The 24,791-nt window shown below is 45.2% G+C and overlaps 1 long non-coding RNA gene across 1 annotated transcript in view; it reads left to right on the forward strand.

The window, feature by feature from the left end:
- The first annotated feature begins 3,843 nt into the window (after window positions 1-3,843).
- The window catches only part of LOC138261636 (uncharacterized), a 57,116-nt gene continuing 36,168 nt past the window's right edge, over window positions 3,844-24,791 (forward strand). Inside the window, exon 1 of the long non-coding RNA XR_011199130.1 lies at window positions 3,844-4,398. This is a non-coding gene — a long non-coding RNA (uncharacterized lncRNA). The remainder of the gene's footprint in view (window positions 4,399-24,791) is intronic.

Below are 24,791 nucleotides of genomic sequence, written 5' to 3' on the forward strand. Positions count from 1 at the left end.
CAATGCAGGATTGCTTTGTGACCGCAAACGCGGTCGCAAACCAATCGCAGATTGCATCCTTTTGTAATGGGTGGTAATCCATTCGCAAAAGGGAAGGGGTCCCCATGGAACCCCTTCCCCGTTGTGAATGGCACTGCAAAAAACAATTCAGAGCAGGCAGTGGTCCTATGGACCACTGCCTGCTCTGAAAAAATGAAACAAAAACTTTCATTTTTCGTTTTTGTAATGCATCTCGTTTTCCTTTAAGGAAAACGGGCTGCATTACAAAAAAACAAACTGCTTTATTAAAAAGCAGTCACAGACATGGTAGTCTGCTGTCCGCAGCAGGCCACCATCCCTGTGAGGGCCGCCACTCGCAAGGGGGTCGCAAATTGCGACCCACCTCATGATTATTCATGAGGTGGGCCTTTGCGACCCCCTTACGAGTCGCAGATGGTGTCAGGGACACCATCCAACATTCCGAATTGCGACTCGCAATTTGCGGGTCGCAATTCAGAATGTTGCTACATCTGGCCCCTAGTTTTGAAGCCTAATAGCGCCAGTCATTCCAAGGTGACTGCACTGCCACTAGATGTTTAAGTACGGCATTCTTCTGGGTGACAGTGACATAATATTATCTTAATTTGTAGGCAGGCAGTTAAAAGCCGCAACAGCCTGATTTGCCCAAAACAGTTCCAGACAAACAGGCGCCTTTATAAATGGAACATCTCCCATTTGATAAAGATGCACAAACATGAGGCATGAAGGGTAGCACACATGGTTCAGGAGGGACCTTCACATGTGTTACAGTCTGACTGTTTAACTGTCCTAATCTAAGATAAACCCCAAAGAAGCATATCAAGTAATGCACTGTAGACCGTGGCTTCACAGTGACGGATAAACAAAGTGATATTTATGCACACACACTTAAGTGCATGATAACTTGCAAGATGATTTTCTCTCTAGTCAACAATACCATCTCCAGGCAATTACAGCATTCCAAATTGTCTTGAAGCCATGGGGTTCCTTGGTAGCCGTCTCCAGGCAAAGCTACAGCGATCTTTGCTACAGATGCAACTTAGTAGTTAAGCAATGCATTAAATCCACAACCAATGAGTTGGGGGACTTGGCAGCCCAGAATTGCGGCCGCAAGGCTCTGAGGCTCTGAGCCATGCCTCATTTAAGCATGGACAACCCTGCTATTGGTGACTTCCCTGAACAGTTCTAGTAATGGTCTTGCTCTCCGCAGTAGGTTGAGCAGGGGTGGTGGCCAAGTGCTACCAGAGTGGGGCTCCCTTACCTGCAATGAGGTCGGGCCTATGTGGACATATGCTGAACTTGTCGAGGTAAGACAGGAATGACGCAGGCCCAGAGGCATTCCTCTTAACATAGGCGTGGGCCATCGTTGATGGTGCAAGACTGGGGACCACGCCTGAATGGCATCCGAGGCTTGGAGCAGTGATGACAACACACCTTGCTAGAACCCCACCGATGCAAAGTGAACTGATGAAAAGATGGAGCCTGGCCTGACGTCCAGGCAGGACCTGCGGTAAATGCAGGGGAGGGCAAGGCATACTGGTGCAGATGGTTGGGCCCTTAGAGGTGACAGAACCCCAGCATCACTGAAACAAACTGCAGACTGAGCTGGGCCTCCCTGTAGTTTGGAAATACAGTGCTTGAGTAAGCCCAGATGTTGCGCGGAGTAGACTTTGTAGTTCATACAAATGAACAGGCAGCAGCTTCTCTGTTTCTCAGTATGTGCTACAGCACAATTTGAGCAAAAACTGATGCATGGTCCCATATTGAGCCTGCACGCTGAAGTAGGCACACTGAAATAGAACAGGTTCATGACTGCTTGAAACTGAACTCTGACTGAAGTACTGGCCTTTGAAAACAAGAACTCCCTATGGGACGACACCTAGTGGCCACCAGAACTTGGACCCACTCCAGCACCCACCAACCATAACAGAAATCTGGGGATCCTCCTAGATGACCAGCTCAACATGACAGCACAGGTCAACACAGTAAGCTCTGCTTACTTCCATAACCTATGAATACTACAAAAAATCTTAATGTGACTCCAGCATAACATCCGACAAACTGTCACACAAGCACCCATCACAAGCTTTGACTACAAAATTGCACTGTACACCGGAATCTCCAACCAACTCTTGAACAGAATTCAGACCACCCACAGTGCCGCTGTAAGACTCATACCCAATCTCCTTCACTGCTCCCACATCCCACCTCTCGTCCGGGAGCTCCACTGGCTCCCCATACAACAAACAAAGCCAATTCTTATGGACACATACAAAGCCCTACACAATACGGGAACTGCATATCTCAACATCCACATACACTTTCACAACCCATCAAGACACCTACACTCAAGCTTTCACTCACTTGCGTACATACACCCCACACCACATTCACTAATGCAGAACATGAGATCGCTCATTCTCCTACATAGCACCCAAGACATACAACAACTTCCCACAACACATCAGAGCCTCCTCCTCCTCTCTACTTGAGTTTTGCAAGAATCTGGAGACATGGCTCTTCGAATAATTCCATTGGGACCACATGCCTACCCTCCTGCTCAAGTGCCTGGATATGCTAGCGGGTGATTAGAGCGCTATACAAATCAACACACCATAACATGATAGAGCCCCAGACTAATCAAATTCAACTTTCATTCCTACTGTCACCATGTCAGAATGAAGCTTGGAACGTACGGTGCTGAAGCTAAGCCTGGAACTGTACAAAATCACCTGTACTATCCATGGGCACCATATGTAATGGAAATATATTGAACTGTGCTTATTCTTTCTCCATAGATGAAAAAGGCAGTAGAGCAATGAGCAAAGCAGAGTTCACAGTTGTAATTTTACATCTGTGTACTATGCATTGTTGGGCAACTCACAGAAGCCCAGCAGAGGCACAGTCCTTGCACTGCTTTCAAATAAACAAAGACCTCAGATGCATGATAAAATTGAAAGGTCAGAGGGCTCTTGGAGTTGCCTTTAAAATGAATCCAAATTCCCAAAGGCACAACCCAACAATGTAAAATAAACTTAATTCACAATGTAAACAGCACAAGCATATATCTGAAGGTATCCTGTAAGTCATAAAATGTCATTACAAGACCGGAGGATACCATTATGCATTATTCCTTTAATGCCACTCCACACAGCACTTAAAATATCTTATATATCATAAAGTAAACATTCTAGAGCAGAATTCAGATAACGAATGATGAGTGCCAGCACACAACAATCTGTCTCTTTTGAATGCTGCTCCTCGCAGATAGGTATCTCCATTTTGTTGTGTCTTAGCTATACTGATATTGTTTGCTTGAGATGTACCGAGATTGATGTTTTATATATCTAGACTGTTTCAGTGGTTTCCAGGTTTTGGAAATGTTTTATATTAAACTTTAGACCCATTTTATCGCACTTGAGAGCGGTTACCTCTTTGCTCAAATTCCAATGCGTCTATAATTATTACCGTGTTAAGGAGAGCGAGGTGCGCACCTGCTTTGATAACACCAACTTCGGTTCACGCAGGCGTGGTGATGAAGAGCTTTTAAAGGCCTCCGAGTCCACTACGCAGCTCCTTTCTGGTGGGTGTGGAACACGGAGAGATCTTGAGGGCCTCCAGTTCTCCAACGTGCGGCTGCTGGGCCTGCACTTGCCTCAAAGAGGCTACTTTCACAAACAGCTTTTATTTTTCCTCCATCACGTCTCTCAAGAAGATGTGTCGGATTAAATAATGCTGGAGTGGGTCCCCCATGTGGCATGATGCCTCAGCTCTCTATGCCACGCCTTAGCAGCAGTTACAGTCACTGTCATGCAACTGACGTTTGACAGTTGCAGTGTCTTCGATCAGCTGTTAGAATCCATTGCATCCACAAGAAATGTTTCCTATATTACATATATATTTTAAAGGGATACTCTCCTTATTTCGTACAAATATTGTAGTATTCCTCCTATAGCTATAATTTTCTGGGGGGGGGGGGGCGTGGCCTGGGGCGGATGGAGTAACACGCTTAGAGTGAAGCTCCCAGTGGCCTCCAGCATTAGACAGGATCCTAAATCTCCGGCCAATCCAGACCCAGAACGGATTGCCCGTTCCCTGTGTAGATACAGTCTGCGTCCCTCCGGAGCAATTTCGGTGCCTGGATCTGTCTTGTCGGACCAGCGCGGATCGAGCGGGGCTCGCGACTGTAGTACAAATTGGTGGCCCGGAGAATGTTTGGAAGGGGACGCCGAGAGCAGTGATGGCGCACGGGCACAAGCTGTGCGGCTGCCTCACACACCCGAGAGTGGAGGAGACTGAGAAGCCTGGACGAGATCTATGAAGTGGCAACTGGTGGATCGTGGCTGTCCCCCCGGGAACAAATCTGAGGACGGACCCCAGGTGAGGTATGGAGCTGCCTGTGATGGTAGGAGGGAGCCGAGAGGCCCGAGGAGTGGGGAGCGGAGACAGGAGTGGCGGGAGCTGACGGGTTACTGGGCGGTGATGCATGCCCTCCTCTGTAACTGGACTCTGGGTGAGTGAGCACGGGTGGGGCAGCAGCGGCACCGCCCAGAGAGAAAGGCCACGAGTGATGCTCCATATACCGGGGTAGGTAAATCGGACCCCTCCCGCAACAGCTTAATTCGGAGCAAAATAAGGGGGGTGCAGAGGCCAGGGGGGTACCCCGTGAAGTACCTGCACCAGTGGGAGATGACGTGAGGAGACAGCCCCTGCAGCGTGGTGCTACTGCTGTAAGACACTGAAGCAAGTCCCCAACCCCAGTTCCTCGGACAAAGAGAGGATATGCGCTGAGAGCAGAACAGCAGGACAGGCCCCCTGAATCAGGCGCCACTCTCCTGTGGCACAGTGCACCAAGGCGGCTGTTGAGATGTGCAATAAGTACAGCAACAACAAGGTATGACCTCCCCCCCCCCCAAAAAAAAAAAGACAATACTGAAATCAGAACAACCCGCAGAGCCATCTGAATGCAGCGGTTGCCCACCGGTGTGAACAATGGGCAAGATGAAAAAGAGAGAAGGCACGGACCGGGGTGCCGCGATGGGCCCGCTTGATTAGGGCAATGGCGTTGAACAGGCAGTTACAAACTGGGATTTGCCCCCAGAAACAACCCTCAACACGATTCTCCAGGCAATAGCGGCATCCCGGGAGGCCCTGGAGCTGAAAATAGATACGATCACCATTGACCTGAACCTCCTAAGGGACAATCATTGTCGCCTATCAGACAGAGTCTCTGCAAACGAAAGGTCCCTGGAACAACTTACCTCAAATTGCCAGTAGCTGAATACAACCTTGTCTGAAATTATAGCTTGCATCAAAACCTTGGAGACCCGAGCGGAAGATACAGAAAACACGGCGCGAAAAAGCAAACTGTGACTAGTGGGTCTCCCAGGAAAAGTAGAAGAGAAAGCAGCAAATATGACGGCATTCCTAGAACAATGGATACGCAAGGAAGTAGCTCCTGATGGAGTCTCTCCATACTTTGCAATTGAGTACGCCCATAGAGTACCGTCCCGGTCCCTGCCACTGGGTGCAGGACACCGGCTGGTGGTCGCTAAACTGCTTAGGCATGGCAGGTATATGCTACAACATATTCAGCATTCGCTAGAGGAGTCCTCCTATGGATCCGGCCCAGGGTCCCCTTCCAAAAGACAAATTAATCAGTAGACCAAGAGGGTCGCTATGTTTTGATCTCTGGAAGGTTGGAGGGAAGAGACATTACAATAGGGGGTGTTTATGCACCTAACCATGAACCAGGATCCTTTTTGGAGTCACTTTTGCATACACTAGGACCACAGCTCACTCAGGCAACTATTATCGGAGGAGACTTCAGTTGTGTCTCTAACACGGAACTTGTTAGATCGCACCCCCTGCTGCTATGATTCCCTACACATCGGCCGGCCAAGGCGTTCACAGATTGGCAACAACACTGGGGCTTCATAGACTCTTGGAGACATTTACATCCCATGGAACAGGATTACTCCTTTTATTCAAGCTTACATGATCTCCATGTCCGACTGGATGTTTTCTTGGCATCACCCGAAGTCAACAGCATGTCCCACGCTGAAGAATACCTCTGCTGCATGATTTCAGATCACAATCCTTTATTGCTTACTTTAGCGTGGCACATGGAGCACCCTTGAATACCGGACTGGCGGCACAGAATGGAAACACTAGAAGATGGAGCCTTCGGCAGTCAATTGGCGAGACGATTCAGACTTATTTTGTGAAGAATGAGGTAACTGTGTCTTCTCGCACGGTGGAATGGGAGGCCTTTGAAACGGTAGTCATGGGTCAGCGTATGACCAGGGTAATGGGGGTCAAGAAGACGCTTGAGAAGGAAAGTGAGGACAGTAAAGGTAGACTGAGCGCGCTGGAACAGGAGAGACCAGGTGCTCCAGAACTATCCCCCATAATTACAGAGGCTAAGGAAAAGGTTGCGGTAGCAATCGAACGACTGAGATGTTTTGATCATAAAAATTATATGACCCAGATGCATGCAGATGGGGACAAAGGGGGTGCTCTTCTGGCATGGCTCTCGACCCCTCCTCAACAGCACTAGTGATGGAGATTGAGGATGAAAGGGGGGCCTGGCTATTCAGGCAAGGGGAAATAAATGTCAGCTTTACAGATTATTATTCCTTGCTATACGCTTCTCCTGCGGAGGATATATCTCATGCTCAGCTGAGAACCCTGGAAGAGATTCAACCTTCCCAGTTGGAAGAGACAGACCATCAGGTGTTGGGAGATGTAATTTCCCCTTTAGAAATTAGTGCAGCTATGAAGGCAATGGCTAGGGGCAAAGTGCCGGGGGCAGACGGACTCCCAATGGAATTTTACATCGCATATAATGAGTTACTAGCTCCTCAACTTAGTGCACTCGATTCAGAGGCGCTAAAGACAGGAACACTGCCCCCTTCCACAAACTAAGCCATAATTATACCACTCCTAAAGCCCGGGCGCACTGCTACAGATGTGCGATCATACCGCCATTTATCCATGTTGAACATGGATTACAAAATATGGAGTAGCCATATACCTTACATGACCAGGTGGATTCATCCGGATCAGACCGGATTAATTCCTCGCCATGATATGGCAATTAACATTAGACGCTTAATCTCCGTCCTTCAACAGCAGTCCCCACAATTGTAGAGAGCAGTGATTACAGCAGTTGACATAGAGAAAGCCTTTAGTAGTCTCAGATGGGACTACTTATACCAAGTGATGGAGCAGATGGGCTTGGGACAGGGTTTTATCAAGGGGACAAAATTACTATACACAAATCGAACGGCCCGTGTCCAGATGGGTCGTACAATATCAGAGCTTTATGCAGTGGGCAGGGGGACCAGACAAGGTTGCCCTCTCCCACCCCTACTATTTGTCATAGCAATAGAGCCTCTGACTACTTCATGGGGTTAAGCGTCGAGGGTTGAACTCAGAGAATTGCACTATATGTGGATTATATGGTGCTCTTCCTACATGATGCAGATACAGAATTGACAGGGGTGGTGGGGCTGATGGGGGAATTCGGTGAACTCTCTGGGCTGGCAAAGATCCATATCTTCCTGCTGAGGAATGGCGCTCCTCCGGTGGGGAACAGATGTGGTCTCATGTGGGTGGCCTCCACCTTTTGTTACCTGGGAGTACAAATATAGCACAAGCCAGAGGATCTACTAGAGGGTAATGTGGGTCAGGCGATTCGGAAATTAAAAGTGGATGTCCTGTTCTGGAAAATGCTTCCATTATTGGTGGCGGAGCAGATTGGACTGATCAAAATGGTGGCCCTGCCCAGATTAACATACTATTTTACAACTCTGCCACTAATTCTATCTTGCTCCTTATTTCGGGAGATAAGCTCCATAATAATCAGCTTCATCTGGGGAGCAGGCAGATGCAGAGTGGCCCTGATTCAACTGCAGCGACCCACCAATGAGGGGGGGATGGGAGCGCCCAATGTGGCACTCTATTATCTGGCGTGCCAGTTACAATGGCTCGCACAGGAGATGCACAGGAGATGCATACGGCGACACCACTTCCAGGAGTGGGGCATCAAATGGAGAATTCCGAAGACGGCTTGCTTCGGCTCCTGCTAAACCCTAAGACGGCGACACCCTATGAGCCCCTGGGCATGCACACACTGCGCAGTTGTTGGCTACGCAGTTTACAGCGCACTAGAACCGCCTTGCCTTATGCACCTGAAATACCCATTACTGGACTCTCCACCCTTCCAGGAGGCCAAGCTCTAGCGGAAATATTGCGACTTGTGGAGTACAATGTCTCCACAATGGGGGATCTGTATAGAAATGGGGAGCTTTTGTCTTTTGAAGCCCTTGTGGACAATTTCGACCTCTCCTCATCATCCACCAACACTGGAAACAAGAGGCAGTGGAACCACCTACACATGCGGGATGTCAGGCTATATGCACTATTAGTGGAGAAGGGAAGGCCGTATTCACTTTATATAAAGTGCTGAGAAAAGACACATTGCTCCCACTGGACACTTTAAGACTAGCCTGGGCGGGAGACATTGGGATACCTATAGATGAGAATCAGTGGGCCGGAATAACATCATACATCTATACTGTATCTAGAAATGCTCGCTTCAAACTGATTCGTTTTTATGTATTCCATAGGGCATATCTCACGCCCAAAAAGATATCTGTCAGGAAAACTATTGCCAGCGTTGTTAAGTTCTTCCCTCAGCAAAAACAATTCACCTTTACCTTGTACCCATGTGGTTGCAGCGGCATCCTCACTCCCAGTGGCTCTTGCGGAGGTTGTTCTTAAAACTAGCTTCTTCAGGTTTAACTGCCACTCAAGATGGTGGACGTAAATCCTAGTGAGGTCAGCGCTCTAGTGTTTCTACCTTAGCCTCGTGCTGAAGCTTCCTTCCATCTGTTTCTCTCTGGGAGCTCTGCATTTCAACTGTCATCCTAAGGAGAATGAGCAGTGTTCCTGAGACGCTTCGTTTCATAGAGAATTCTTCAAGTTTTAAGTAATTTATTCTTTCTCTTGTTACAGTGTGCACACAGCTACTTTTTCCCTTTTGAAGAAGCTGTATTTTTTCCTTCTTCCAACAACTGGCTATTGACTTTCTGAGGGGAATTCATTTTGGCTTAACAGAACTTCAAGCAACTGCAGTAAGGAATCCTTTTGTATGATTTCCAGACTTGTCAATATATGTGTTCATATATATTCAAGAACTCTTTGCGTTGCAGACTTGTCAGTTTTAGAGACAAACCTCAGTGTTCAGACTAATTCCTAGAGACTGTGATTGAGAAAACTGAACCTTGAGAAGGAGTTTTCGTTTCCTGTAAAAAACATTAGTAGTTTGTATATTTGTGAACTTTTAAACTGTTCTCCAGAGAACCTTAGAGACCTCTGACTCCTGGAGAAAAGAAGATATTAAGTTAACATTGTTCTCTTAGAGAGAGGCTAGTCTCTCAAAAGATCCTGGTTAGGAGATCGATAGAATTGGGTAAATGTGAATGACTGAACAGTTGAATGTGCAGACGGAATGTACTTATCTATGTTCAAATCACCCTACTGCAGGTCCTTCTTTTAAAGAAATCCCGGTAAGAAGAAAGGTGCAGGTTCTCAGAGCAGAGACACACACTGAATATCCTATCTTCAAGTGGGAAACACAGGCTGGAACTGGCTCTTGAGGTGGTCTCTTTTTTTCTATTCCCATTCACCTTTCCCCCTAGCAGATGCAGGGTTTAGATAATCAGTTAAAGTCTGAGCACGCATCTGTTGGAGGGAGTTGGGTAAAAGGCATCTGCTCCTGTGGAAGTTTGATTTAATGGGTAATCTTCTGACAATATCTAAGGTGTTTGATGTGGCGAATGGTGTGTGTCACCATTGTACTGAGCAGGAGGCAAGCCTTGCACATATGCTATGGGGGTGCCCACAAATTAAGCACTGTTGGAAGGGAGTGTTCGAAAACATTGCAGAGGTGACGGAACAGAGACTGCCTATCTCGCCACTGGTGGCCCTACTGGGAGAATTTCCCCGCCACAACGCCAAAAATGTAACAAATAAATATATAGACCTAGCCTTACTTCTAGCAAAGAGAGAAATCACCATACATTGGAAGGATCGAGGGGGCCCACACCTGGGTAGATGGAGGGATACACTGTTAAGATGGGCGGAAGTGGAGGGAAGGACCTTACACCTGGAGACAGCAAGGGGCTACATCCTAATAGAGACGGCTGGAACCTGGGATCGCCTGATGGACTGACTAAAAGAGCCAGAATCTGAATCACTGAACTCCTCCACAACATGAGTAGGGCTCAACGAAGAAGGGGATCAAGGACAAAATTAAACTGCTGAGTTCGACACGTGAGTCCACACCACGGTCACAGAAGTCTTAAAACTTCGACAATGGGGATGTAAGCAGTGAGCAGATACGGATGGAGGGAGTGTTAGAGTTGGGGAGGGCAGGATCATCATGAAGTCACTTGTGTGTGTTTTGTTCAAAATACAAATAAAAATATGTAAAAAAAAAAAAAAACTATAACGTTCTAGAATTTCCTCTAGTAACTCATTTCCAAGATGTCAGGGCAAGATTCAGAGCACGATTCAGAGATCCCTGCTATTCCCGCATTAGAATTAAGGAGGGGAATTTAAAGAGATTGATCCAGCAAGAGATGTGCCCTTTTGTATGCAAGACTTTAGATCAAGTAGTTGCAATAAAAGACCTCTAGAATCAGATTGTGAATCTCAAGGTGGGTCAGAAGGGGACTTGCACTATATGAATAGAGGTGGTAAGAGAAAGAGAAAACTAAAGCATATTGAAACAAGCCTTGACCCCTTAAAAAATGGGAGGTCTAAGCATCTCAGAAGAATTGGGAGATTGATGCACCGCGAAAAGATTGGGAGGTCAAAGCACCTCGAAAAGATTGGGAGGCTAAAGCACCTCAAAAGGTTTGGGAGGTCAAAGCACTTAAAAAAAGATCTGTGTCCTATGCGGCACAAAATTGAAAGGTGTCCACTGTGGCACAACAGATTCTTCTATCCCTAATGATGATCAGGACAATGACATAAGGGAGGAGGAACACGAGGGTCAGGAACCCTTTGATGAGTATGTGCTAGATCTTGATCAAGGGGATTATTATATGGATTAACTTTTTATTGAAACTGAAGTTACCTCTACCTCAGAGGGAACTGTCAGAGACCCACTGGGTCAAGGAATGTTTTCTCCGTATACCATTAGACACTGAAGTACCATTAGGAGTGCCGAATGGTGGCCTCTAGATCACGTTGGGAAATTCAGTGACCTTCCTCTGGACATAAACCCCTCAGGGGTTGTAGCCAACAGGCATGTGTTCTCCTAGGGAATGCCAATGGTGGCCTCAATGCAGGGAGGCGTAGGGTAGTTCTTTTGAAGATTAAACCTAAACTTGGGAATCTCGCAGAGAAAAAAACATCTGAAAACCCCAAGGGTCTCCTATTCAATGAGGACATAATAAATACCATAGGCAAACAGGCAGCAACATTTAGGGGCATATTTATACTCTTTTTGCTCCACATTTGCGTCATTTTCTTTACGCAAATCTGGCACAAACTCAACTCCGTATTTATCCTTTGGCGTTAGACCCGTCTAGCGCCAAAATCCATGGAGTTTGAGTAATTTTTTTGCGTGGACACCTTCCTTGCGCTAATGATATGCAAGGTAGGTGTTCCTGTCCAAAAAATGACTCTAAGGCATGTGCACCTTATTTATCCTCCGCTTCATTTTGACGCACGGGAGGAGGCAGGCTTTAAAAAATGGCTCCCAGACGGATTTGTGCCATTTTTTAACGCCTGGGTCAGGGCAGGTGTTAAGGGACCTGTGGGCTAATTTTCATGGTCTCTGACCATGGAAGCAGTCCACAGGTGCCCTTCCCTGCCCCCAGTGACATCCCCTGCCACCCTAGCCATCTATGGTAAGTAGAGGTAATACATTTTTTTTTTTAGGTGGCATGGGGGGCCTAACCTGGGCCCCCCTACATGGCACTGAGCCCAATGGCCATGCCCAGGGGACAGAAGTCCCCTGGGCATGGCCATTGGGAAGGGGGGCATGACTCCTGTCTTTGCTAAGACAGGAGTCATTTCCGTGGGGGTTGTGCATCAAAAAATGACGCTAGTCAGGTTAAAGTCTTTTTTTTTTTTTTTTTTACTCTAACATGACTTGCACCATTCTTTGATGCACAACCCCCAGACTTCCCTACGCCTCTGCTGCCCAGTTAGAGTAATTTATTTTGACGCTAATCAGGCCGCAGCGCAGGCTACCGTCATTCCTTAAATATGATGCCCAGCTGGCGTGTTGGAATGGCGGTAGCTGGTGTTAAACTTTTTGATGCAAACCTGCGCTGGCGCAGGTTTGGGTCAAAAAGTATAAATATGGGCCTTACTGCCCTAGATAAGGTGCAATCCAACATTTTCAGCCCAGGTTTTTTTGGGCAGGCTGGCAGGGGACTTTCTGCCGGCCAAGGTTTCCAGTGGTGCTGTTTCAGAAACATTGGCTTTGGCTGAAGCCATATCAGAACCACAAAAGAGCAGGTGTTGTGGACAAAGCTCACCCAGTTACAAGGGTGAGTACAATAACAACTTTAAGTTCCTCTTCCCAGGTAAGAGTGGAGGCCGCCTAAGTTTTTTTTTTCCCAAGCCTGGGAAACAATTACTCAGGATCCTTGGGTGCTAGAGACTGTCAAGGGTTTCAAGATAGATTTCCTGAAGATATCCTTCGAAAAGGTTTCTTCAAGAGAATTGAAATTAACATCAGTTCAACAAGAGGTCATCACAGAGGAAGTAAAAAAGTATGTTGCAAAAGGGCTCTATTATAGAAGTTTCCTTAGGCCAAAAGTGTTTTGTAAGTACAATTTTTTCTAATGTAAAAGAAGGACAAGGGGTGGAGACCTGTGATAAACTTATGAGACCTAAACGTGTTCCTTGTATACAGACATTTCAAGATGTAAGGAATCCTTCTCTTGAGAGGTATATTACTGGAGGAGGAATGGTTGGTAAAAGTTGACCTGAAGGATGCCTACTTTACCGTTCCAATGGCCAAGGGGTGTCAGCACTACCTGCAGTTCACTTGGCAGGGCCATTTTTACCAATTCCGCACATTACAGCTTGGACTGTCATTGGCACCATGGTGCTTTACCAAGGTGATGAGAGCTGTAGCTTTCTAGCTCAGGGAGTGGGGTGTGCATATGATCATTTGCTTGGATGATATCAAGATTATGTCCCAATGCCAGACTCAGATTCTGAAGGATGTACACATGGTTATGTCCCTCCTGGTATGTTTTGGATTCATAATAAACAAGGAGAAATCTTTCCTCATTCCGTCCAGATCCCCTGAGTTTTTAGGTTTTATAGTGGATACAGTGAACATGGTTCCACTCTTACCTATAAAAAAGATTAAAAAAATTGTAAAATGTTAAGATTTGCTTTGAAAAGAGAATCTTTAACTCTGCGGAAACTAGCCAGACTTTTAAGCCTTCTTTCTTCTATCCAAGATATTTTTCCAGGGCCCGTCAGTATCATACATTACAGAGAGTAAAAGCAAATGCACTTTGAGAAGGTTTGTGGTATAGGTACAAAATATCTCTAGATCAGGAAGCGAGATTGAAATTGAGTTGGTGGTTGGCGAATTTGGATGCTTGGAATGGCAGAGCAGTCTTTGGATGCACCCCAGAATTCATTCTGGGGCCAGATTTGAGTCTACACGGTTGGGGTGCATGTCTGGGTGCACTGGATACAGGGGGGTTGTAGTCGTATGCAGAGAAATCATATCACATAAATTATTTGGAGTTGACTGCAGGTCTGTGTGTCCATTAGAGTTACAAAGATTGTTTGCAAGGAAGTGCGAATTTGTTAAAGATGGACAATGTTTCTGCAGTCTCTTAAATAAATCGATTAGGAGGAACGGGCTTCTCAGACCTGTCAAACTTAGCCAAGAAACTTTGGATGTTTTGCTTGAAAAACAAGATCAGTTTAAAAGCAGAATATCTGCTGGGAAAGACAAATGTGTCTGCGGATTGGAATTCAAAATTCTTTAGGGATTTCAGTGACTGGAAATTGAACAAGACCTATTTCAGGAAAATTAATCAGATTTGGGGACCTTTAGATTTAGACCTCTTTGCGAGCAGGCTGGCCTCTCAACCGAAGAAGTACTTTAGTTGGAGCCGGACCCGGGTGCTCAAGCAGAAAATGCGTTTCTGCAGACTTGGAAAGTGAACAATGCTTATGCATTCCGACCCTTTGCAATAATTCAGAGAGTTCTTCAGAAGGTGAGGCAGTAGAGATGCTTGCTTGTCCTAATAACTCCCTTTTGGGTATCTCAGGCATGGTTTCAATGACCTTGAAGTTAGCCTACAACGTTCCCTTTTTTATTCCCACTGTATAAGGTCTGCTGAAAGGCGCAGATGGAAAGGAACATCCTCTGGTTCTGACAGGGACTTTGAACCTTCTTGCTCGGAAAATATCAGGAGATCTAGCGAAACATCAGTTCTTTCAGGAAGAGCTGAGGAACTCTTTGAGGAATCGTGGGCTCCAGGAACATGTTCCAGTTATAGAGTGATATGGACGATGGTTACGTTGGTGAGAAATGTCAGGTCTTTAAGAATTGCTGAGGAATTCCTTGAGGAGTCCTGGGCTTCAGGAACACTTTCCAGGTATAAAGGGATATGGAGAATGTGGTTACGTTGGTGCTTGGAAAGGGACTTGGATCCCATTGAAGCTCCTTTAGTCGAGGTGGTCAACTTTCTCGTAGATCAGTTTCATAGAGGCCTTAGCTATAGAATGATTAATTGCTATACATCTGCGATTTCTGCAGAACCCAATATGGTAGATGGCAGGAACGTAGGAACAAATGTTATCATCTGTAGAGTACTAAGAGTATCAAATTAAAGAGATCTCCTAGACCTAGATATAAAACCCTATGGGATGTAAATTTAGTTCCCATTATGTTTTGTTCTTGGTTCAGTAATAGATACTTAGACCTGAAAAGACCTTCAATAAAATTATCATCCTTGCTTTGTTTAATATCTTGTCATCGAGTCTCGGATTTCAAATTATATGATGCTTTTGGCGTTACTTTTGAGATCGTTAAGAGAACAAAGGCAATGTCTGACACTATATTTTACCCAAAGTTTGATTCATGCAAAAACCTGTGTGTTGTAAATTGCATGATGAAATTTTATTCCAGAATGAGTGAGTCCACCCGGATGGCACTGACCAGCTCCTAATTACGTTTATGAAAGCGGTTACCTGTGCAACTGTTGCAAGGTGGGTAAACAGGACTATGCAATTGGCTGGTATCGATTTCCAGAAATTTCAAGCTCACTCTGTGAGAGGAGCTATGGCTAGTCAGTGTTTTTGGAAAGGTGGCAAATTGGAAGATATTTGAGTGCCGCAGACAGGTCTAACTCTTCTACCTTTGCAAAACATGATTGTGGTTCTGCAGAGCTACCAACATACATAATGGTAGCTTCTGGTCTTGTAATGAAATAGCGATTCTACAAATGTTATGCCAAGAGAATCTGAGTTTCATTATAGACACAGAGTCTAACATTATCCCACCCTCCCTTCCCTTTTTTGGGTGTTTAGGGATTAAAATTCTCTCATAAAAAAAAGAATTATAGTTTTAAATACATCAAAAGAATTAAGAAAATGTTTCATTTTCAGTTGAACATTCCAGTGTTAGTTGTTATTGATGCACCTTTTTGTTTAGACTTTCTTAAGGTTGAGTCTTAATATTTTTCACTTTCTTTCAGATAATAACCAGTAATTTTCTGGCATTAAAGTGGTTTGCTACACAAAGTCTTTATTTTTTGAGGGATATCTAATCCTTCAGCCATCCATCAAGAATGGAGTGAGTTGCACACTTCAGAGAGGCACATTGTTTTGTGCTGGGAATTATTATTAGTTATGTCAGTTCTGTTCTGTAAGGTTTATGAGGTATAAGATCTTTTAAGTGCTGTGTGGAGTGACATTAAATGAATAATGCATAATGGTAGCCTCCGTGTCTTTAATGAAATTCAGATTCTCTATGCATTTGAAGAATCGCTATTTCTTTACTACCGCAGTTACTTCTTTATATATCAGTATAATTTGCTGTCATCAAAGACCCTGTAGCCAATAGTATGCCCATTCATGCCTTAACAGACGTCTCGTCTATGGTTATGTACAGCATGAATAAGTCCAGATGAGACAGTAAAACCACAATTATTAGCCTATTCTTTTCTCTGGGACAAAGAACAGGGCAGCATGACAGTGGCTTACAATAACAGAACACAAACCACCCCCCATACATATAATGGACAGTGATGGCAGAAACTGTTGTTTTTGGGTCTGCTGGTTGCTAAAAGGAATATAACTCATAATGGTATTGGAGAGCACTGTCCAATCCAGCAGTTGCTGAGTAATTAAGGTGCATGGGCTTCTCCACTGATGCAGAGGAGTGGATCTATAAAATGACGGGTGCTAGAAAAAGCATGTTAAATATGGGAGTGCTTACTGGGATACATTTCACCAAATACATCCCAGAGTGTGAGTATGGAGTTGGGATTAGTAGGATGACTTGCATCAGACATATCTGTTGGATGAATCTTTGGAACCCTACCTAAAAGGAGGCAAAGGTGTGTACTGCAGTATTTGTTTTGCTGCATGTTGCATTTTGCCTTTGGAGTTCTGTAAAAACCAATCAAAAGAATTATATATTAAAAATCCACACTCAGGTTAAAAACAGGTATGCCAAACAACACAAACAGTGGGTGAATGAAAACTCTTACATCAACAAGATACATCTCCGGTAGGACACACTACTTTAGGCACCAGAATGCTTACAGAGGACACCATTTGTGGTTTTGTTTCTTCAGTATTCTTTCTGCACCAGCGAGACATCTGCCAGCCCGGTGGGCTTGTTAAAACAACTTGTCTCTAATTTTGTGTAGGTAAATAAACTTAATGTCTATAGAGCTTAAGCTGTAACAAGAAGCTTTAAAGGGATGTTCTTTTGTTGTCCAACTCGTGGACCACCAGGACTTTATGGTCCTGCTGGACACACTCAAACCCTTCTGCAGTTAGTAGTTTGCCACTCCCATAAGGCTGTACTTTACAGGTGACCCTGCCAATTAAAGAGCCTGAGTGCACAGGCTCGTGGCCAACTCCAGTAGCTATACCCACGCTGTCTGTGTATTAATTTATCGGGTCTAAGGTCCACAATGGCAACAAGGATGGTTGCCCACTCGTGCCTCAACACCGTTCCTATGGCATGCTCCAGCTGAGGGTGAGCCCTGCGTAGCCACAGACAAACCATGCAACGTGGTGGCCTCATCGGGCATGAGTGAGTAATGCAAGCGAAGCAAGGTGGGGAGGAAACCAGACCTGAGTTTTAGCACTGCTACCCTTAACAGGCCTGAAGAACTAGCAAAAGTGCCCCCGTCACCCACTGCTCAACAAGGTTTATGCAGCACGTCTGGGATACGAGCGCGAGTGGAGCCTCTGTGGCATCTGGTAGCTATCTGCTGACATCACCTGGAGAAAAGCAGACTGACTCTTGTGGCAACCTTAAATCAGCAGCAGAGAACTAATGGAAGAAAGAGTGGAGCCACAGCAATAAACTACAGAACACTTAGCGTTAGGCCACCGTCAGACTACAAGGAGGCTTAGCCAGTGAAAAATCAGTGTCCAGCACACCCTAGGGCCGACGCTGCAGAAGTGACAGTTCAAGTCATAATTTGCAGCTGCTGCCTTGTATGGCCCACTGTTCGGAGAAAGCTGCTACTGCATCAAAAAGAATGGCTGCAGCGCCACCTAGTAGTAGCTTCCTGCACAGCACCTCGGCCTTGGTTCGAGAGAAGTGGCTCGCAAGAGGAGAGGCCCGAGGAGCAAACATTTATGCAGGCAACAAGCCGCCCTGCTGCCCGGCATTAACAACAAGTTCCTAGTGTGCTGTGCGCCCCCTGGTGCCCTGCTCCTCAGCATGAGAGAAGAGATGTGAGGGCAGTGCAAGGAGAGCAGCACCAGCGCCGCACCCAGAACAGCAAGGCAGAAAGTGTGCCCAAGATGTAAGACAAAGGGCCAGATGTAGGTAGGAAAAAATTAGCGAGTTGGAAATTGTGAGTCGTTGCGACTCGCAATTTCCGACTAGCTAAATGGTATCCTAGAAGAAAAAGCAACATCATTTTGCGACTCGCAAATGAAGTCGCACCGCAGATTGCGAGTCCGCTGTTTGCGGGGTCGCTTTTTGCGACCGCACTAAAAAACAAAAACGCAAATTGCGAGTGGGTGTCGCAAATTGCGACTGTGCTGCAAATTGAATGCAGGTGCAGCAGAACACTCTGGAAAACACTTCCTGGCTCATGATGATGACATCACAGCCAGTAAGTTTACTAATACACCTGGGAGGAGGGAGGACCACACCCATTTTAAACTGCTGAACAGCCAACAGGAGGAAAAGCAGCTACAATGGCAGAAACTCCTAGAAAAAGAAAATTTAAATTTGCTGAAAAAGATCTGGAGGTGCTGACTGAGGAATGCTGCCAGCACCACTAAAAACTATTTGGGAGGGCAGCCCTCAGTGTGCCAGAGGTGGAAAAACAACGAATATGAAGTGACATACAGGACAAGGTCAACTCACTGGGTGTGAGCCACCGGAGTATCGAAGAACTGAAGAAACAGTGGTATGACCTGCGCTCCCGGACCAAGGAGAGGGTGGCAGAGCGGCTCCGGGAGATGAGGGGCACTGGAGGGGGACCATCTACCATACCACCACCCACACCCTTGGAGGAAAGAGTGGAGGAGACCTTGGAGCCAGAGGCAGTGTCCGGGATAGGAGATCTGGACACGTCAGCGCCAGGACCATCAACCGGTGAGTACCATGAGACATGCATCTACACCCATATCTGCCATACCCCCACCCACCTAGTACACAGCAGCATGCGCAACCAAAATAGCTCCATTTCAGAGTAGCAACTACCTGCATGGTGCATTATGGGCAATGTAGTCAAGTAGGCAGTTGATAGGCAACAGTTTATTAGGAAGCTGATAACAGATGGTAGATACTGACAGTGTTTTCCCTATGTCCCACAGGTCTCCCACACGACACCACCTCCAGCTGCAGCGTCCAGGGGCCACAGGTCAGCCACCAGCCAGCACAGGACCCAGGACCAGCCACCCCAGGGACCTGCACCACCCAAACACAGTCCCCTCCTGATGCACCAGTGGCCATACTGGAGAGTGAGCCAGCACCCGGTCCCAGCCACAGTGCCAGTGTTGAGGACACAGAACCTCCACTGCGTCGCAGGCGACGTCTCAAAGCCCCTCCAGTGCCACAGGGTGAAGCAGGGGACACCTCCATGTCCGCCACCGAGGCTGCACTCCTACATGGTCAGCGCCTTCAGACAAGAGAGATAAGGATTATTTCAGGGGCCATGCGGTGCATGGAAAGTAACCAGGCCACAGGGATGCAACTGGTCCACAGTGAGCTGCAACAGCTAAATACCCATGTTGGTGACCTTGCGCTCTCAATGAGACAACTGGTGTCAGAACTTATCACTGAGAGAGAGGGTGCAAGGCGCCGTGACCGGCAGCTCATCCACCGGCTGGACCGCATGCCTGCCTCCATCGTCCGGCTGGCTGTTAACATCACTGGGCTGTCGCAGCGCACGGTCAGCCTCCAGGTGGACATGGGCCACTTTGCCAGTGATGTGGCACGTGGGCTGGGACGTATTAGCCACGCAGTAGATCTAATGGAGGCACGACAGGTGGCTAGGGGCGCGGCAGACACGCCGCAGGACAGTGAGGAGTGCTCTACTGTTAGCATTGTCTCTGCCACAGACACCAGGGTGTTGCGCAGTGGTAGCGCACGGCAGGGCACTGCAGACGCACCAGGAACCAGCCATGGTGGTCGAGCACAGCGTAGGGTGTGAGCTACGCCCTGTCATTGACTTGAGGCACATGATGTTAATGTGTCCTCATGGCATGTGGACTATTACAGCCCCTGAACTGTAGTTTGTGTAAATAGTTTTTTGGTGCACATTATTAAATTCCTTGTTTGTTCCACTTCACCATTAACTACAAGAGGCACTCAATTAATTTTATATAACTGTGTAACAATATTCTAGAATTGAGAACAGAGTACTCATGAATAGAGATTCCTCATGTGCATATATTGTGTATTGCTAACAAAAAGGAAATACATATATATTTTATATATCAACGTCCTTCACTGAAGTAACAATGTTCATGTCCAATGTAATCAAATAATATGAGTTGATGCTCCAAAATTTGTGGTATGGTCCAAATTCAAAAGTCCCAAGTCCTTCTGTCCAAATTGAGTTATGAACGTCGTTGTTGATGTTGATTTATTTTTCAAATTCACCACCAGCCAACACGTGTTTCGTCTGGGTTTATCCCAATGACTTCGTCAGGGCTGTAATTGTATATATATCTATTATTATAGTTACTAATGTATTTATTAAAGGTAGATGCCACCACCAGAGCGATATAAATGGAAGTATGAGTGTCTGTTAGTGTACTCCCAGCTCACATTAGAAAAATAGGTATCATCACCATTGTGCTGTAGACGGTGGGATAGAGAGTCAAGCAGTGACTTAGAACAACTTAGTTCCCTTATGCAAACATTGTCAGCGTGATGTCTTCATGCTTACGTTACTAAATCATGTGCCACTAGGGCAAGAGTGAAGTTACGAAGATAGTACTAACAGAAAGGGATGAATCCATATGTGAGAGTTAAGGGAATGGAACTTGATAAATCATAATAATGTGCTTAACCTTGTTACTTAATAGTGCCCCTGATAGTATTACCTAATTTCTTACCTATATTGAGTATGTCCAAACATAGTATTCTATATGTCTTAATGTCATGTCCAAGAAAATTCTAAACGGATATCTATTATAAAAAATACAGAAACCAATTAAACAACCAGATGCACAATGCATCAAGATAACCAATAAAGTTTAACTTATAAGAACCTCCCATCTGTATGTATTGCATAAATAACTATTACCTTGTTAGTTAATTAGCGTGTGACTCACCGACCACTATATCTATTTAAATATCATGAGTACGCTCCTCTATATATGCATATATATCGAAAATCTCGCTGTTAGTGAACAGCATAAAGATTATAAATTATCGAAAATAAGTCAAGTTTATTCACAACTATGGGGGTCATTCTAACATTGGCGGGCGGCGGAGGCCGCCCGCCAATGTTCCCCCGTCAAAATACCGCTCCGCGGTCACAAGACCGCTGAGGGTATTTTGAGATTTGCCCTGGGCTGGCGGGCGGCCGCCAAAAGGCCGCCCGCCAACCCAGGGCAAATCTACCTTCCCACGAGGACGCCGGCTCCGAATGGAGCCGGCGTAGTGGGAAGGTGCGACGGGTGCAGTTGCACCCGTCGCGTATTTCAGTGTCTGCTTTGCAGACACTGAAATACACAGTGGGGCCCTCTTACGGGGGCCCCTGCAGTGCCCATGCCCGCGGCACCCCCTACCGCCAGAATCCCCATGGCTGCGGAGCGCGCTCTGCAGCCATGGAGGATTCACCCGAGCAGCGGAAAGTCGGCGGGAGACCGCCGACTTTCCGTTTCTGACCGCGGCTGAACCGCCGCGGTCAGAATGCTCGAGGGAGCACCGCCAGCCTGTTGTCGGTGCTCCCGTGGTCGGTGACCCTGGCGGTCACCGGCCGCCAGGGTCAGAATGACCCCCTATATCTAGAATCCAAACCCACTTGTGTAGTGATTGATGAAATTGTAACAAATAGTTAAATCTACCATTTGATAAGTAAATAAAAATATTCACTAGCCTTAAAGTTAAGAATAGAAAGCCTTATTCATCAATATACTCACCTACTAGTGTATTTGTATTCGGGCTCGTAATATGGTAGAGTGCGCTGCCTAACGCGAGTACGCGTAGCGCTGTGTGTCAAGTCAAACTCTATGGGTTCCGTCTCCCCTCCCTAAATACAGTCAGGGTGTTGAGTACTAGAGCGGCGTAAAAGGTTATGCGCACTCAGATGATGGTGAGTTAACATAGAGAAAGGACCATTAATCCCAGCCGCCATATTGGTAGTACGTTAGTACCAATGGGCGGAAATCTGTTATAATATATTATCCAAAGGACTACTGTCCACCGTTTGCAAGCTAATTATATTTGGTAACTATATTCCGATGAAGACAATATATTGATCACGTAATTACTTTAAGCGGATGAAGGACAATGGGCGATCTCCGCTGTACTATGTCATGAAGAATACTATTATGATTCATCTGACGGTATAGATTTCATACGATGAAAGATTTGTTTACTATGTTCTTAATTCATTTGGAATTATGCCTTACTGCACTGCTCATAGGCATACCCTATATGTATGGGTAAAATGTACCAAGGGAAAATCAGGAGCCTATAGTAACTCGGTTATAATATATGCAATATTACTATAGTGGGAGTTAGTAAGTGCTCGCAATGGTATTGTGGTTTGAGATAAGTGAGCCATATATGATAATCATACTTTAGTAACAAACAATTTTCTACGATAGTGATACTTCCACAGGACAGGACATAATGTTGGCACATAACAAAATAACAGTAATCTATTCTACATTATTAAAAAACAAATCATACAGAACATATAAAGCATATTATATAGTAAAATATAAATGTGATAATATGGACAATGGTTCAACTCGGTAACTGGTCTAATATAGTCACCGTGTAGACAAATGTGTTTGTCTTAAATCCAAACGAAACATGGTAGTATTCTATCTAAAAATCATTTATAGGTGGTTAAGATGTGTGTCGACCTTTTGATTTGGTACCCATTTAAGATATACCAGTACCCAAAATGAATCCCACCACCTAGTCGTCCAAAAAGTATTCAAGTTCCCTATCCGTGTTGAGACCTATTTCGACAGCTTTTAATCGTAATATCCACATGGCCTCTTTTTTCCTCAATGTCAGTTCCCTATTGCCTCCTCTTGGGTCGATACCAATATGGTCAATACCAAAAAACTCAAATTATTTGAAACGTCCTTGTAGTTCACATGATAGTATATGTGCGATTAATGGGTACCTATAGTCTTCATGTGCAAGTGCCCTTGCATGTTCACCTATCCTGATTCTTAATGGGCGAATTGTACTTCCAACATAGTACCGTTTGCATTTACAGAGCACCATATATACCACAAAGGAGGTACCACAGTTGATGCGTGTTGTAATCTTAAAGATTTTTCTAAACGTATCTGTAAAATCTGTTCTTTTGCAACTAGCCCACTTACAAACACTACAGTGACCACACTTGTGGAAACCAATTAATCGAAATGATAGCCAATTCTCCTTAGTATGGTTTGAGGGATAACTAGGACTTAAGATACATCTTAATGTTTTACCCCTACGGTATGTGATCTCAGGTTTAGTACCAACAATGTCTTTTAATGAATCATCATGTGATAAAATATGCCAATGTTTGCGTATATACTTACGCAATAATTTTGCGTTCTGTATATAATCTATGATAAGTCTAACCTTTCCTCGATCCTTATCAATGATATGTTTCTTAGGTTTTAGTGTATATTCCCTTTGTATATTTTTAACTCGCCGTTTTGCATCATTAAGGATTTGTCTATCGTATCCCCTTTGTTCAAAACATTGACACATATCCTCAATGCATGTTTCAAAGTCCTTGTCCTCACTACAATTGCGTCTTGCCCGAATCATTTCACCATATGGGATTGCAGTTATTTGATGATACGGATGGGCACTTGCAGCATGTAGTACGGAGTTACAGGCGGTTGATTTTCTATATAGCCTGCTATGAATTCTATTGTTGTCGATATATAATTGAACATCCAAAAAGTCAATACAATGTTTGCTATGCTGATATGTAAATTGTACATTCTTATCGTTCCCGTTAAGATGCTCACAGAATTCAGTGAGTTGTTCCATATTCCCTGTCCATATCATTAAGCAATCGTCAATATAACGACCCCAATATAAAATGTATGAGTGCCATTTGGCGGCATTAGGGCCCCAGACCCACCTCTCCTCAAACCATCCCATAAATACGTTGGTGTAAGAAGGGGAGAATCTCGAGCCCATCGCCACTCCCTGTTTCTGTCTGAACCAATCTCTCTTAAACAGAAAAAAGTTGTTATTCAAAATAAGTTCAATCATGTCTAATATTATTCTAGAGTGCTCCCAATGGGTAACTGATTGTCTGTTGAGAAATGTCTCAACTGCCTTCAAGCCCAATTCATGTCTAATGCACGTATATAAAGAAACCACATCCAAAGTGACAAGTGTCATATCAGCATCCCATTAAAGGTCACTTAGAATACTTAGAATATGTGTGGTATTCTTAATGAATGATGGTAAATTATTAACCATAGGTTGGAGGAAAACATCTACATATTCAGATATCCTTTCTGTAGGCCCCGAGATTCACGAAATAATCGGTCTCCCCGGAGGGAATGGTAATTGCTTATGTATTTCTGGTACTGTGTAGATACACGGGTATCTTGGTGTGGCCACTAACAAGTACTGGTATTCATCTTTGTCCAATAGTTTCCGTTCATGCCACTGTTTCAATTTCTTCTGTATGTTATTGGTCAGACCCGGAATAGGATTGTATGTAAATTTTTCATAACAAGATGTGTCTTGTAGTTGAGAGATAATTTCTGTCTCGTAATCACATGTATTCATTATTACCACATTTCCCCCTTTGTCGGCAGGTCTAATAATTATTTCATCATTATGTCTAAGT

This window comes from Pleurodeles waltl, chromosome 10 (assembly GCF_031143425.1).
Source record: "Pleurodeles waltl isolate 20211129_DDA chromosome 10, aPleWal1.hap1.20221129, whole genome shotgun sequence".
In the NCBI taxonomy this organism is placed as follows: Eukaryota; Metazoa; Chordata; class Amphibia; order Caudata; family Salamandridae; genus Pleurodeles; species Pleurodeles waltl.